This window comes from Camelus bactrianus, chromosome 12 (assembly GCF_048773025.1).
Source record: "Camelus bactrianus isolate YW-2024 breed Bactrian camel chromosome 12, ASM4877302v1, whole genome shotgun sequence".
Lineage (NCBI taxonomy): Eukaryota > Metazoa > Chordata > Mammalia > Artiodactyla > Camelidae > Camelus > Camelus bactrianus.
Genome location: NC_133550.1, coordinates 63,759,250 through 63,774,849, shown reverse-complemented (window position 1 = coordinate 63,774,849; position 15,600 = coordinate 63,759,250). Strand labels below are relative to the sequence as shown.

Sequence of the window (15,600 nt, the reverse complement as noted above, 5' to 3'; positions counted from 1 at the left end):
CCCCATAAGCGATGTCTTTCATTCTTACTGCTGTAAATACTACTTATAAAGCCCCAGATTCACATCTTCAGCCCATGTGTTTGTCCTCTGAGCTGCGGATTCATATATCCATCTGTAGAGATAACTGACATTACATCATAAACCGCAAAACCGAACATTTCATTCCTTTACCCCAAACCTGTTTCTCTTAGAGCTTTCCCCATTTCAGTACCCAGCAGCATCAGCTGCTCAGGAAATTCTTCTTGATTCCCCTCTACTTTCAATCCATCAGCAAATCCCTTTAATTTTCCAAAACCCACCTCGAGTATTTCCCCGTCTTTCTATCCCTACCTGCTACCCCTTAAATCCAGACCACCATCATCCCTCCGCTGGACTCCACTGAAGCCTAGCTGGTCTCTCTCAACCTATCCCATGAATTGGATTAACTCCTCTGCACCAGTGATATGCAGGCTGGATGCTCCTTTTTTCCATCTCCTATAAACCCTGTCGGGCCTTCCCCCAACTATTTTAGAAGATCTTGGGGGAGAGGGCAGGCTGACTCACGTTGAGGTTAGAGAGTTAGAGGAGGGCCGGGGTAAGAGTTATTCATTCAAATGATTTAGTGCGTGCCCACTGTGCTCTGGGCACAACAGTGACCAAGAGAACAGCACAATTCCTGCCTTCATAGAGCTTCGGTTCCAACAAAATCCAAAGGAAAGGAGACCAAAACTTCCCGGCCTCGACACCCGACCTACCACCCATGACTCTGGGCAGGCCTCAGCTGGCCTCAACTACAAAATTGGGTGATAACAAGTAAGTCTCAACCCTGGCTCTCACCTGGTAAGGGGTGGGGATGCCAGGCGAGGGTAGAGATCTTAATGCCTGCCCCGCCCCCATCCCCGGAGGGCCGGGGGGCGGGGCGAGCCCCGGCGCTCGTGGGTCACGTGGCCGGGCGGAGCGCGCCGGTTCCGAGCGCCAACCGCCGGTCGCCCCGCCCCGCGGCCCGCCCCTCGGCGCGCGCTCCCCGCGCCTCCGCCCACCCCTCCCCCGCCCGCCAGCTGGAAGGCCGCAGCTCCTGCTGTGGGAGCCCGACCGGAGCGAGGAGCAGGGGCGCGGGCTTACCTGGCCTTCTGGACAGCGGGGTCCAGTTTGGGGCGGGGTGTTAGTGACCACTGTATAGGGAGGGAGCGCTGGGGGCGTCGCGGACAGCGAGAGGGGAGAATACTGAGCTGAGCGCTGCCTGAGCTAGGATGCCCGCCCGGGGTGGCGCGACCCCCCCACCCCCAACCTTGTCTTGGGCTGACGAGGGGGGCTGCGCTCCGCCAGAGCAACTAGCAGTGCCTGGCACGCAGCGAGCCCTCAGAGTATCCCGGCCTTGACTGCAACCCCAGCACGGGGAGGAAACATGGAGGGGAGCGATCCCTGGGCTGACAGAGGTTAACTGCCATTAAGCACCCAGGCTGGCCGGGCGCGGTCACCACCCCTTCCTTCTCGCGGTGGCAGCTGAGGCACACAAGGCACAGCATGTGTCCTCGGATTGTGAAAGAGGCAGAGCTGGGATACGAACCTGGGCCGTTTGGCTCTTGGCCACTGCGCTAGGCTGAGGAAAACGTGGACCCGAACCAGGCTTTGAAGATTGGGAAGGGTGTGAAGGGTGGATGACTGAGCGAGCTCTGCCCGGTTCGCTGTAAAACCTCGAGAAGACGTTTGCTCTTCATAGGCCACCCTTTCCTCCGACGTAAAAATGGCTGGACTTAGGAAAACTAATAACTCATATGTAAGTAGTGCTTTGCAAAGTGTAAAGCACTTTCAAATACGTTATCATAGATAATGCCTCACAACCCACCGAGGAAGCGTTTTTATTAGCTTCCCCTTACAGACGAAGAAACTGTCCTAGAGAATTTAATAAAATCAGGGAGCAGTGGCAGGGCATTAATGTTGAATAAATCAAAGATTTTTAGGATAACTGCTTTGGATGAGCATAAAGCTCTGAAACTCAGACATACTCTTAGCTGCTAGTTTAAAGCAATACTTGTGCTGGATCTGCTTGTCCCTTCCCAACTCCCAGCAACTGTGTCCCAGCAACTCGGATCACCAGGACACAGCGTTTTAACTATTATTACTTTTTAAATGTTTACTGATTTGGGCTGGTCCAACTATGAGGAGTCCTTTAGGTGAAGTTGAAACTGGGAGGTAGTTGGATAGAAGGTTGATTGAATTCTGAAAATTCCAACTAAGTATTTTGGGTTTTCTAAGTAATTATTTTGAGGGCATCCATGATAAATAATAATTTTTGTCCTTCCTATTGACAGGTTCACCTCCTAGCAAATTATTGGAAGGAACATGAGAAATGTAAGTAGGGATTTGAAATACCAGTTAAAGGGACTGAAATTGTTTATTTGCAGAATAATGGCAGTTAATTTGGTGATGACATTTCTAAGTGTACAGTTAATTGGCAGGTGCTCATCCACTGCTCATTTTTGAGGGGTGTATTTACTAATGCCTGCAGCGAGGTCTACACAGGTGGCAGTCCAAGACCACAAACACTGACAGATAGTCTGAGAGATGCTATTTTTTTTTAGCCCCCCATCAACCTGTGAAAGGGAAGAGGGGCAAGTGCTTTGTAATGTCTGTGATGTGTGCTAGGTATTTTCTGGGCTAAATGTTATCACTTGTAACCTTGTTTATAACCTTGTAATCTTGTTTTTCTTCATAAACTTAAAAGGCAGGAGGGGTTTTTATTTTAGAAATGAGGAGAGTGAAGCTTAGGAAAGTTAAGTAAACCAGGCCTGTTGGTGCCAAAAAACTTCACTAAACCACACTTTTCACATTGTTGATTGATCCAGGTTGAGTCTGTGAATATTTAATGAACAGTTACTTATGCCAGGTGCCTCTGAGTATTTTTTAAATCCTCATGAAAACCCACCATGCTTTTTGCTCACTTCAGCTGGTCACCTTGAAGTCAACTAGCAAGGTGACTTAGTCGACTTAAAAAAAAAATTGCCCACTCCCTCCTGCAGGACAGGAGATAAGCATTTATGAATCCATGGTGATGTTGTAGCCTCTCTTTCTAAATATGATGTGGTACTGTGGGGACACCAACAGTAGTAATTCCTTTAATACAATCCTGGCATCTCAGAAAGGGTGGTACAAAGTAGAAGTGTGGGTCTTACGTAACAGATTGAATTGTAAGAGCATATTCTTCCACCGATGACAAGTAAATCTGAAAATGTCACTAGTTTCCTGTGATAAATACACTCAATATTTTTAAACTTTTTAAAAATCGATTTTTATATTTAGTAGCTAACATTTATAAATCTCAATATTGATTAATGTGACTACACTGATCTGACACTTGGACCGGTTAGGTGTTACTTATGAAAAAAACATCTGGTGGAAATTCCAGCATGACCAGTAAGAAAGGTGATTGGTAGATTGTTAAAAGGCCTTTGCCTTCAGATGCTTAAAACTGAGCACTGAGGAAAATAGACAGAGGCAGCCTTGGTCTTAACCCACCTCCAACCAACCTCCACAACTCTGGTTTTTTAAAAGAGAGTATAATCTAACGAACTCTGTATAAAGCTACAGTAATCAAGACAGTATAGTGCTGGTGACAGAATAGACAGAGCAATGAAACAGAATGGAGAGCCCAGAAATAGACCCGTATCCAAATAGTCAACTGACGTTTGACCAAGGAGCAAAGGCAATACAATGGTGCTGGAACAACCTGGACGTTGACATACAAAAGAATGAATCTAGGCAGGAGCATACACCCTTTGCAAAAATTAGCTCAAAATGGATCATATACCTAAATGTAAAACACAAAACTGTATTCTATACAAAACTATGTATAGAAGATAACATAAGAGAAAATCTAGGTGACCTTGGTTTTTGGCAATGACGTTTTAGATACAGCACCAAAGCCACGATCCTTGAAAGAAAGAACTGATTAGCTGGGCTTCATTAAAATTAAAAATTTCTGCTCTGCAAAAATATTGTCAAGAGAATGAAAAGACAAGCCAGAGACTGGGAGAAAATATTTGCAAAAGACATATTTGATAAAAGATTGTTATCCAAAATGTACAAAGAACTCTTAAAATGCAATAATAAGGACACATCTCGATGGTAAAATGAGCTGAAGATCTTAACAGACACTTCTCCAAAGAACATATACAGATCGTAGATAAGCATATGAAAAGATGTTCCACATCTTGTGTGACCTGGAAAATGCAAATTAGTATGACAGTAAGATAGTACTACACACTATTAGAATGGCCAAACTCTGGGACCCTGATGACACCAAATGCTTACGAGGATGTAGAGCAACAGGAACTTTGCTGATAGGAATGCAAAATGGTATAGCCACTTTGGAAGACAGATTGGTGATTTCTCATCAAACTAAGCATAATCTTACCATATGATCTGCCAGTTTAGCTCCTTGGTATTTATCCAAAGGAGCTGAAAACTTATGTTCACACAAAAACCTAAACACAATGTTTATAGAAGCTTAATTCATAATTGCCTTAACTTGGAAGCAACCAAGATGTCATTCAGTAGGTGAATGAATAAATAAAAACTGGTATCTCCAGACAATGGAATACCATTCAGTGCTAAAAATAAATGCGCTATCAAGCCATGAAAAGACATGGAGGAACCTTAAATGCATTTTACCCAGTGAAAGATACCAATCTGAAAAGGCTAGTTACAGTATGATTCCACCTATATGACATTCTGGAAAAGGCAAAACTATGGAGACAATAAAAATATCAGTGGTTGTCAGGGGTTGTGGGGAGGGAGGGATGAGCAGACAGAGCATGGGGGGTTTTTAGGGCAGTGAAAACACTGTATGACATGGAAATGGTGGATACGTGTCATTATACATTTGTCCAAACTCATAGAATGTACAACACCTAGAGTGAACTTTCATGTAAACTATGAACTTCAAGTGACAATGTATCGATGTAGATTCGTTGGTTATAACGAATGTACCACTCTGAGGTAGGGTATAGCTCAGTGGTAGAGTGCGTGCTTAGCGAGCATGAGGTCCTGGGTTCAATCCCCAGTACTTCCATTAAAAAAACAAAAAACAGAAACCCAAAGTGGAGCCAAGTATACCACTCTGGTCAGGGATGTTGATGATGGGGAAAGCTATGCATGTGTAGTAGCAAAGGGTGTATAGGAAATTGCTACACCTCCCTCTCAATTTTGCTATAAACCTAGAACTACTCTTAAAGTCTGAAGAGCTGATTTTTTTCACTCTTTTGGCTACAGAGTTGACTGATTATTTTCTGTTCGTTGCTTCTTGGGCTCGTAAGCTAAAAGTCAAATCTCCTCCCACCCGCATTGCAAGTGTACAGGATCTGATGACATGCCTTTTGTATACTAACTTAGTCCCTCTTCAAGCTTTTTTAAAAAAACTGAAGTATAATTTATTAAAAAATTTTTTAATTGAAGTATAGTCAGTTTACAATATTGTGTCAATTTCTGGTGTACAGCATCATGTTTCAGTCATACATACACATATGTATATCCATTTCTGTGTTCTTTTTCATTATAGTTTACTACAGGATATTGAATATAGTTCCCTGAGCTATACAGAAGGAGCTTATTATGTATCTATTTTATAAATAGTAGTTAGAATCTGCAAATTTCGTACTTGAGGTATAATTTATATATAATATCCCTACTCCGCACTCTACAGGCAACCACTGTAATGATTTCTATAATCATCAGTTAGTTTTACCTGTTCCAGAACTTCATGTAAATAGAATCATGAAGAATGTACTCTTTTGAGTTTTCTTTCATACAGCATAATGTTTTTCAGTTTTAGCCATATTCGTGGAAGTATCAGTACATCATTCATTTTTATTGTTGTGTAGTATTTCATTGTACCAATTTGTTTACCCATTCACCCGTTGATGGACAATTGAATTGTTCCCAGTTTTTGGCTACTGTGAAGAAAGCTGCTGCAAACATTCTTTTTGTGGACTCATGTTTTCATTTACTTGAATAAATACCGGAGTTAGAATTACTGGGTAATAAGGAAAGCATATGATTAACTTTATAAGAAATGGCCAAATCTTCTTCTAAGATGGTTTTACTGTTCTACTGTCTACCAGCTTTGTATGAGAGTTTCAGTTGCTTTATATCCTTGCTAACATTTGGTATTGTTGTTAGTGTTTTCATTTTAGCCTTTCTGGTGGATATGAACTGGTGTCTCATGTAGCATTAAAGAAATCAACTTTATTGAGGTATAATTTATACATAGTAAAGTTCATCCATTTAAAATCTATAGTTCAATGGGTTTTGACAGATGTATACAGTTGTATAACCACCACCAGAATCATTTCCATCACCCCCCAAAGCTCCTCTGTGGAAATCACTATCATCTTTCTGTCCCTATGTTATGGCATTTCATACAGTGTTTAGTCTTTTGCATCTGGCTTCTTTCAGCATAATGCTTTTGAGATTCAGCCATGTCATGTGTATCAGTGCTTTGTTCCTTTTGATTGCTGAGTAATGACGCACCGTATGCGTGGATCACAGACTGGTTATACAGTCACCATTTGTTGGGCTATTTACACAATTTGGCTATTGTGATAAAGCTATCCACATTCACATGAAGGGCTTTGTGTGGACAGAGGTTTCTCTTTCTCTTGGGTGAATATCTGGAAGTGGGTGTGCTGAGTGGTGTGGAAAGTAGGAAACTGCCGAAGTGATTACAGCATTTCCAGTTCCCCCAGCTCGGGGTGAGAGTTCCTGCTGTTCCACGTCCTTGACAATACTTGGTCTTGTCAGTCCTTTTACTGTTGGCCATTCTACTGGGCAGGTAGAGGAATCTCGTAGTGGTTTTAATTTGCATTTTCAGAATTACTAACGGTGTTGAGTATCTTTTAATGTGTTTTTTGACCATTTGTATACCTTCATTTGTAAAGTGTCCAAGTCTTTTGCCCATTTTTATAAATTGGGTTGTCTTTTTTTATTATTGAGTTATATGAATTTTTAAAATGTAATATGAATGTAAGTCCCTTGTCATATGCATGTATTGTGAGTATTTTCTCCCAATCTAAGACTTAACCTTTTTTTTTTGATGGGCATAAAATTTTTATTTTGATTGAAGTCTAGTTTATTCAATTTTTCTTTTATGATCAATGCTTTTTGTGTTCTAAGAAATTTTTGCCTACCCTAAGTTTGCAAAGTTGAACCAACTTTAAATAACTGGTATAAATTCCACATGGATATGATTATCATTTTTATACATTGCTGATTCAACTAAAACTCACTAATAATATTTTTTAATTTACTAATTTTTTGTCTGTGTTCATGAATGGTATTATCTGTAGTTTTCTTCTTACATAGTGTCAGGTTTTGATATCAGAATTATGCTGGTCACATAAAACAAGCTGAGAAGTATTCCCTTCTCTCCTTTTGAAGGAATTTGTGTAAGACTGGTGTTATATCTTAAATATTTGGTGTAATTCACCACTGAAGCCATCTGGGCCTGGAGTTTTCTAGTGGGAAGTTTGTTAATTATGAATTCAGTTTCTTTATTATAGATGATGGACTACTTATATATTTTTATATTTTCTTGTATTTTAGTAAATTGCATTTTCAAGAAGTTTGTCCATTTCATTTAAGTTGTTAAATATATTGGCATAAAGTTACTCATAATTTTATCTTATTATTCTGTAGGTTTTGTAGGGATGTCCTCTCTTATTCCTGATGTTGGTGATTTGTTTTCTCTCTCTAATTAATCAGAGATTTATCAGTTTTATTGGATGTTTATTCCACTTCCCTGTAATGTAATTACTGATTGTATTTTAGTCTGACATCTAGATATTTGTTTTCTCTTTGTCCCTCTCTGCTTTTTGTTCCTTTATTTTGCCTTTCCTGTATTGTTTCGGTTAATTGAACATTTTAAAGTAATTCATTATTTTTCTTCTGGTGACTTTTAGCCAGTTCTTTGGTCGTTTTTCATGTGGTTACTTTAGGGATTACATATCTGTCCTTAATTTATCACAACTGGCTCATATTTAATGAAACTCTTTACAACAATATCATTGTGTCTATACCTCTATTGTCCTTTGTACTGTTGTCATTTATTTTACTTCTATAAATGATATAAATTTCACAATACGCTGTTATTTTTAGTTTAAAAAGCCAATTGACTTTTTTAAAAATTTAAGAAAAAAAAGAACAATAGTATTTTATATTTACCCACATATTTGCCATTTTTGGTGTGATTCTTTCCTTTCCATAGATCTGAATTTTCATTTCTCCTTCCAGTCTGAAGAATTTCCTTTCTCATTTCTTAGAATAATAAGTGTCTGCTGGTTACAAATTATCCCTGCTTTTGCTTCTCTGAAAATGTCTTTATTTCATTAAAATTTTTTTTAAATTGTGGTAAAAAACATATAACATAAAATTTACCATTTTAAAGTATAGAGTTCTGTGCCATTAAGTACATTCACATTGTTGTACAGCTATTGTTTCCATCTATCTCCAGAGCTTTTTCACCTTCCCAAACTAAAACTCTGTACCCATTAGACACTAACTCCCCAACAGAATAGAGTCCAGAAATAAACCCTTGCATGTATGATCAAATGACTTGCAACAAGGATGCTGAGACCATTTTGTGGGGGAAGGAGTCTTTTCAACAAATAGTGCTGGGAAAATTGGTTAGCTATATACAAAAACATGAAGTTGGACCCTTACCTTTACATCACGTACAAAATTTAACTCAGAGTGAAGCAAAGACCTAAGAGACCTCAAAGATCTAACTATAAATTCCCAAGTGATCTAATTTGAAAGACCTAACAATTAAGACTATAAAACTCTTAGAAGAAAACATCAGAGAAAAACTTCATGCCATTGAACTTGGCAATGATTTCTTGGACCAAAAGCACAGGCAACAAAAGTAGAAATCCATAATCTGGACTACATCAAAATTAAAGATTTCTGTTCATCAAAGGAAGCAATCAACAGAGTGAAAAGGCAACCTGCAGAATGGGAGAAAATAGTTTCAAATCACGTATCTGATAAGGGGTTAATATTCGAAATATATAAAGAACTCGTACAACTCAACCCCAAACCCCCAATAACCTGATTAAAAAAATGGGCAGAGAACTTAAATAGGTATTTCTCCAAAGAAGATCTACAAATAGCCAACAAGCACATGAAAGGGTGCTCAACACCAATCATTAGGGAAGTGCAAATCAGAACCACAGCAGAAAACATGTGTTGGTGAGGATATCGAGAAATTTGAACACTTTTGCACTGCTACTGGGCATGTGAAGTGGTGCAGCCATTGTCGAAAACGGTATGGCAGTTCCCCAAAAACTAAAAGTTTCAGATTTGCTAGATGAAACATGTTCTGGATGTTGGTTGCCCAACAATGTGAATGTATCTACTGAACTGTTTACGTAGAAGTCGTTAAGATGTTTAATTTTATGTCATGCGTATTTTGCCACACTTAAACATATTTGAGAGAGAAAAAAGTACACTAATTCCAATTTCTAGTTTTTGGTGATTATGAATAATGCTGCAGCGCACATTCTTGTATAGGTTTTTGTGTGAACATAAGTTTTCATCTCTCCAGGGTAAATATCAAGAAGCAGGATTGCTGAGTTATAAGGTAAGTGTATGTTTAGCTTTATAAGAAACTTGCCAAACTTTTTCATAGTGGTTGTACATTTTGCATTCTTAGTGTATGAAGGTTCCAATCGTTACACATTCTCACCAGCACTCAGAATTGTCAGTTTTTTCCCCTCCATTCTCCTGGGTGTGTAGTGATTATCTCGTGGTTTTAATTTGCGTTTCCTAGTGTCTGGTGATGTTGAGTCTCTTCTTATGCTTATTTGCCATTTGTCTTTTTTAGTGAGGTTTCCAGATCTTTTATGCATTTTGAACAATCGCATTGTTTGCTTTGTTTTGTTCAGGTTTTTTTTTTAAATTGAAGTGTAGTTGATTAACAATGTTAGTTTCAGGTGAACAACAAAGTGATTCAGTTATGTATATACATACATATATATTCTTTTAAGATCTTTTTCCATTGTATATTATTACAAGAAATTGAATATAGTTTCCTATGCTGTATGGTAGGTCCTTGTTGTTTATCTGTTTTATATATAGTAACGTGTGTCTGTTAATCCCCAATCCCTAATTTATCTAACTTATCCCTCCCCTCCTTTCCCCTTTGGTAACTACAGTTTGTTTTCTGTGTCCATGAATCTATTTTTGGTTTGTAAGTAGACTTTGTATAATTTTTTTTAGGTTCCACATATAAGAGATATCATATAATATTTGTCTTTCTCTGTCTGACTTACTTCACTCAATTTGATAATCTTTAGGTCCATTCACGTTTCTGCGAATGACATTATTTCATTATTTTTTATGGCTGAGTAATAGTCCATTGTGTGTGTGTGTGTGTGTGTGTGTGTGTGTGTGTGTGTGTATGTGTGTACATACATACACATACACACACTCCACATCTTCTTTATCCATTCATCTGTGGATGGACATCTAGGTTGCTTCCATGTCTTGGCTATTGTAAATAGTGCTGCTATGAACATTGGGGTGCATGTGTCTTTTCAAATTATAGTTTTCTCTGGGTATATGCCCAGGATGAGATTGTTGGATCATATAGTAAGTCTATTTTTAATTTTTTAAGGAACCTCCATACTGTCCTCTGTTTTATACAGTTTTGAGGTAGAAGTCCTTTCTCTATTCTGGAATCAGGGTTTATTTTTATTGCAATGTAATTGACATATAACATTATATTAATTTCAGGTACATAACATAATGATTCCATATAATGTATATATTGTGAAATAATCACCACAGTAAGTCTGGTTAATATGGATCACCACACACAGTTACACATTTTTTCTTGTGATGAGAACTTTTAAGATCTGTTCTGTTAGCAACTTTCAAATATACAGCACAGTATTATTAACTGTTGTCACCATACTGTACATTATAACCCCCGTGACTTACTTATTTTATAACTGGAAGTTTGAACCTTTTCACCGCTTTCACCCATCCCCCACACCCCCACCTCTGGCAACCACCAGTCCGTTATCTATATTTATGAGTGTTTTGCTTGTTTGTTTTAGATTCCATATATAAGTGAGATCATAATGTAATTAACTTTGTCTGACTTATTTCACTTGGGATAATGCTCTCAGGGTCCATCCATATTGTCACAAGTGGCAGGATTGTCTTTTTTTTATGGCTAAATAATACTGAGTTGTATGTATATAACGCATATTCTTTATTCATTCATCCATCCATGAATGGACACTGGTTGTTAATGTGTCTTGACTGTTGTAAATAATGCTGCAATGAACATGGGGGTGCAGGTATCTTTTTGAGTTAGGGTTTAGTCTTTAGATAACCACTGAGAAGTAGACTTGCTAGATCATATGGTAGTTCTAGTTTTAGTTTTTTGAGGAACTTCTATATTGTTTTCCATACTGGCTGTACCAAATTTATATTCTCATCAGTGGCGCATAAGGGTTCCCTTTTCTCCACATTCTTGCCAATGTTTGTTATTTATGGTCTTTTTGATGATAGCCATTCTAGCACATGTGAGATGGTATCTCACTGTGGTTTTGATTGGCACTTCCCTGACGGTTAATGGCGCTGAGCACATTTTCATGTACCTGTTGACCATTGGTATGTCTTTGGAAAAATGTCTGTTTAGGTCTTCTGCCCCTTTTTTAATCAGATTGTTTTTTGGTTTTGCTATTGGGTTGTATGAGTTCTTTATATATTTTGGACATTAATCCTTTATTAGATATATGATTTGCAAATATTTTCTCCATTTGGTAGGTTGCTTTTTCATTTTGTTGATGATTTCCTTTGCTGTGCAGAAGAAGCTTTTTAGTTTGATGTAGTCTCACTTATTTTAGCTTGTGCTGTGTGTGTTTGGCTTTGTGAATACCAGTTTTTGTTATATACGTGATTTACAGATACTTTCTCCAAGTCTATGGCTTATTTCATTCTTTTTGCAAAACAAGTTTTAAATCTTGATAAAGTCCAATTTTTCATTTTTAAGTCCTGCTTATAGAGCTGTATCTAAGAATTCTTTGCCTAACCCAAAGTCATGAAGATTTCCTCCTATGTTTTCCTCTGTCTTATAGTTTTATGTTTTACATTTAAGTCTATCATCCATTTTGAGTTAATTTTTGTAGTTGATATGAGGTATAGGTTGAAGTGGTGGTGGTTGTTGTTTGCATATGGGTGTCCAGATGTTTCAGTACAATTTGCTGAAAAGACTATACTTTCTCTACTGAATTACCCTTCATGAAAAAATCAATTGACTGTATTTTTGTGGGCCTTTTCCTGGACTCTCTCTTTGATTCTTTTGACCTGTGTGTCTGTTCTTTGTCCAGACCCACACTGTGCTTAGGAATGTGTGTTGGAGGGAGAAAGGCTGGAGATTGGGAGACTAGTTTGGAAGTTACAGCAGAAGACTAGGAAAGAGAATTTCTGAGGGCCTTTCCGGGCCCGTGGGGATGGACAGAGGGGACAAATTCATCAGTGACTCAGGAGATAGAATAGACGAGACTTAACAGTGGATGGGGAACAAATAGGTGGGAGGAATCTAGGAGGACTTCCTGGTTTCTTACTGGAGCAACTGGAGGTCTGTGGTCATTAAAGGGGCCTTAAGACTTGTTTAGGGAGTGGGTGATGAGCCCAGTACAGGCATGTGGAGTTGGAGGTACCTATAGTATATCTGAGGTGGAGCTGTTTCCCTTGTCTTTGGGAAAAGCGTGGACCTGAGGCTTAGGGGACAGATCTGGGCCCAAGACAGAGGTTATTAGGTAAGACTCCGGAAGTGAAGGAGGTCAACCAGGAGAGTGTGTTGAGAGAACTGCAGAAATCTGAGAAGCACCAATACTCAAGAAATTGGCCAAAATTGTGAAACCTGTCTGGAAAGAGTTTAAGGAGGGTGGTTGGAGAAGGAGGAGGAAAATCAAGAGAGATGGTTTAGGGAAGTTAAAGAAAGAGTATGTTTTAGAAGGAAGGAGTGGGCAGCAGAATACATCTTGAAGAAAAATCCAGAAAAGTAAGAAAAAAGGTCAATTAAATTTTTAAAAATCAACTTTATTTCAATATGATGCATAGATAATAAAATGCATCTATTTTAAGCATTCAGTTCAATAGGTACCCACCACAAACAAAAACTCAAACATTTCCACCGTCCCAAAGAGTTCCCTGATAGTTAACTTTGCAGTCAGTCCCCACTCCACTCTTTGGCCCTAGGCAACCACCATTCTGATTTTTGCTACTAATAGATTAGCTCTACCTTTTCTAGAACTCCACATAAATGAAATACAGTATATACTTTTATATCTGGCTTTTTTCCCTCAGCATCAAGTTTTTTTGAGATTCAGCCTTGTTGTTGTGTGGCTTAGATTCTTTCTCTTGCTGAGCAGTATTCCATTGGTTGGGTGTCCATTCACCTGGTGACAGACATTTAGGTTGTTTCCAGTTTGAGGGGTTATGAATAAAGCTGCTGGGAGCATGTATATGCAGTTCTTTGTGTGGACAACTGTTTAGGGTAAGTGTATGTAATATATTGTATATGTATAAATTGTAATAGCTAGAGTAAACTCTAAAAGCTATACAAGTGAATGCACTAAAAGACACTATAGATAAATCAAAATGAAAGTGTTCAGGTAACTCACAGTAAGGCAGGAAAAAGAAAACAAATGAAAAGCAGAGACTACAAACAGAAAACCAAAACCAAAATGACAAAAATAGATAAATTTCTGTATAGCACAGGGAAATATATTCAATATCTTGTAATAACCTTTAATGAAAAAGAATATGAAAACAAATATATGTATATATATATGTATGTATGACTGGTATATTATGCTGTATACCAGAAATGGACACATTGTAACTGACTATACCGCAACTAAAAAAAAAAACCAAAACGACAGATTTAGGGCTTAATATACCAATAATTACATTAAATGGAAATCATCCAAATGTACCAATTAAAAAACAGAGACTGGCAGAAGGATTTAAAAACATGACCCAATTATATGCTGTTTATAAGAAATTCCCTTCAAATATAACATAATGATATTAAATATAATAATTGTAGGTTGAAAGTAAATATAATAGGAAAGATATACATGCAAGCATTAATAAAAAGAAAGCAGGAGTAGCTATATTTATAGTAGATAAAGTAGACGTTAGAACAAAGGAAATTGTCAGGGACAGAGAGGGATATTGTATAATGATAAAAGGGTCAATACACCAAGAAGACATTGAATCCTAAATGTATGTGCACCATACGACAGAGCTGCAAAATACGTGAAGCAAAACTGATAGACCTGAAAGTAGAAGTAGACATCTCCACAGTTATACTTGGAGACCTCAACACCAGTTGACAAACAACTAGACATAAAATCAGCAGAGATGTAGAACTCAGTAACACCATCAACCAACAGGATCTGACGGACAATCTACCCAACAACACAGAATACACATTCTTTTTCAAGTGCCCATGGAACGTATACTATAATAGATTATATCTAGAGCCGTTAAGCAAATCTCAACAAATTTGAAATTATTGAAATCATATGGAGTATGCTTTCTGACTACTGGAATCAGTGGAATCAAACTGGAAATCAGCAATAGAAAGATACTAAGGAAATCTCCAAACATTTGGAAATTAAATAGCACACTTCTAAATAATCCATGGGTCAAAGATGAAGTCCCAAGGGAAATTAAAGAAAAAAATTTTAACTGAATATAAATGAAATACAACATATCAAAATTTGTAGGGTGCAGCTAAAGTAGAATAGAGAGGGAAATTTATTGCACTAACTGTTCACATTGGAAAAGAGAAAAAGTCTCAAATCAGTAATCTATGCTCCTGGGGGAGGGTGTAGCTCAAATGGTAGAGTGCATGCTTAGCATGCACAAGGTCCTGGGTTTAGTCCCCAGTACCTCCATTAAAAACAAAAACAAAAACAAAAACAAAAACACTATGCTTCCACCTCAGAAAATTAGAAAAAGATAAACAACAAACCCAAAGAAATAATAAAAATAAGAACAGAAATCAATGAAATTGAAAACAGAAAAAGAATAGGAAAAATTATTGAAGCAAAAAGCTGGTTCTTTGAAAAGATCAACAAAATTGACAGACCTCACTACTAAAATCAGGAATGAGATAGGCAGACTCTGAAGTGATAGTAATAGAATACTACAGACAGCTCAGTACACACAGATTTGACAACATAGGTGAAATGAACCAATTCCTCACAAAGTACAAATTTCCTTTATCTCATAAAATATTAATAAGTAATTTGAATAGCCCCATAACTATTAAAGAATTTGAATTCATAATTTTAAAACTCCTAATAAATCTCCAGGCCCAGATAGTTTCATTGGAAAGTTTTAACAAATGTTTAAGGAATTACCGTTAATTCTACACAACCTCAGAAAATAGAAGAGGAGAGACATTCCCCAGCTCATTCTATGAAGCCAGTATTACCTTGATACCGGAATCAAAGACAGTTAAAAAAAAAAAAAAAAAAAAAAAAGGAAAAAAGGAAACTACAGACCAATATCTCTCATGAATATAGATTCAGGAAT

General features: G+C 37.8%; 1 long non-coding RNA gene across 2 annotated transcripts in view; it reads left to right on the top strand.

The window, feature by feature from the left end:
* Window positions 1–1,038: 1,038 nt before the first annotated feature.
* The window catches only part of LOC141579459 (uncharacterized), a 47,546-nt gene continuing 32,984 nt past the window's right edge, over window positions 1,039–15,600 (top strand). Inside the window, exons 1-3 of one of the 2 annotated variants that reach the window (XR_012510940.1) lie at window positions 1,039–1,756; window positions 2,292–2,331; window positions 9,578–9,613. This is a non-coding gene — a long non-coding RNA (uncharacterized LOC141579459). The remainder of the gene's footprint in view (window positions 1,757–2,291; window positions 2,332–9,577; window positions 9,614–15,600) is intronic. The other variant, XR_012510941.1, reaches the window with a different exon arrangement.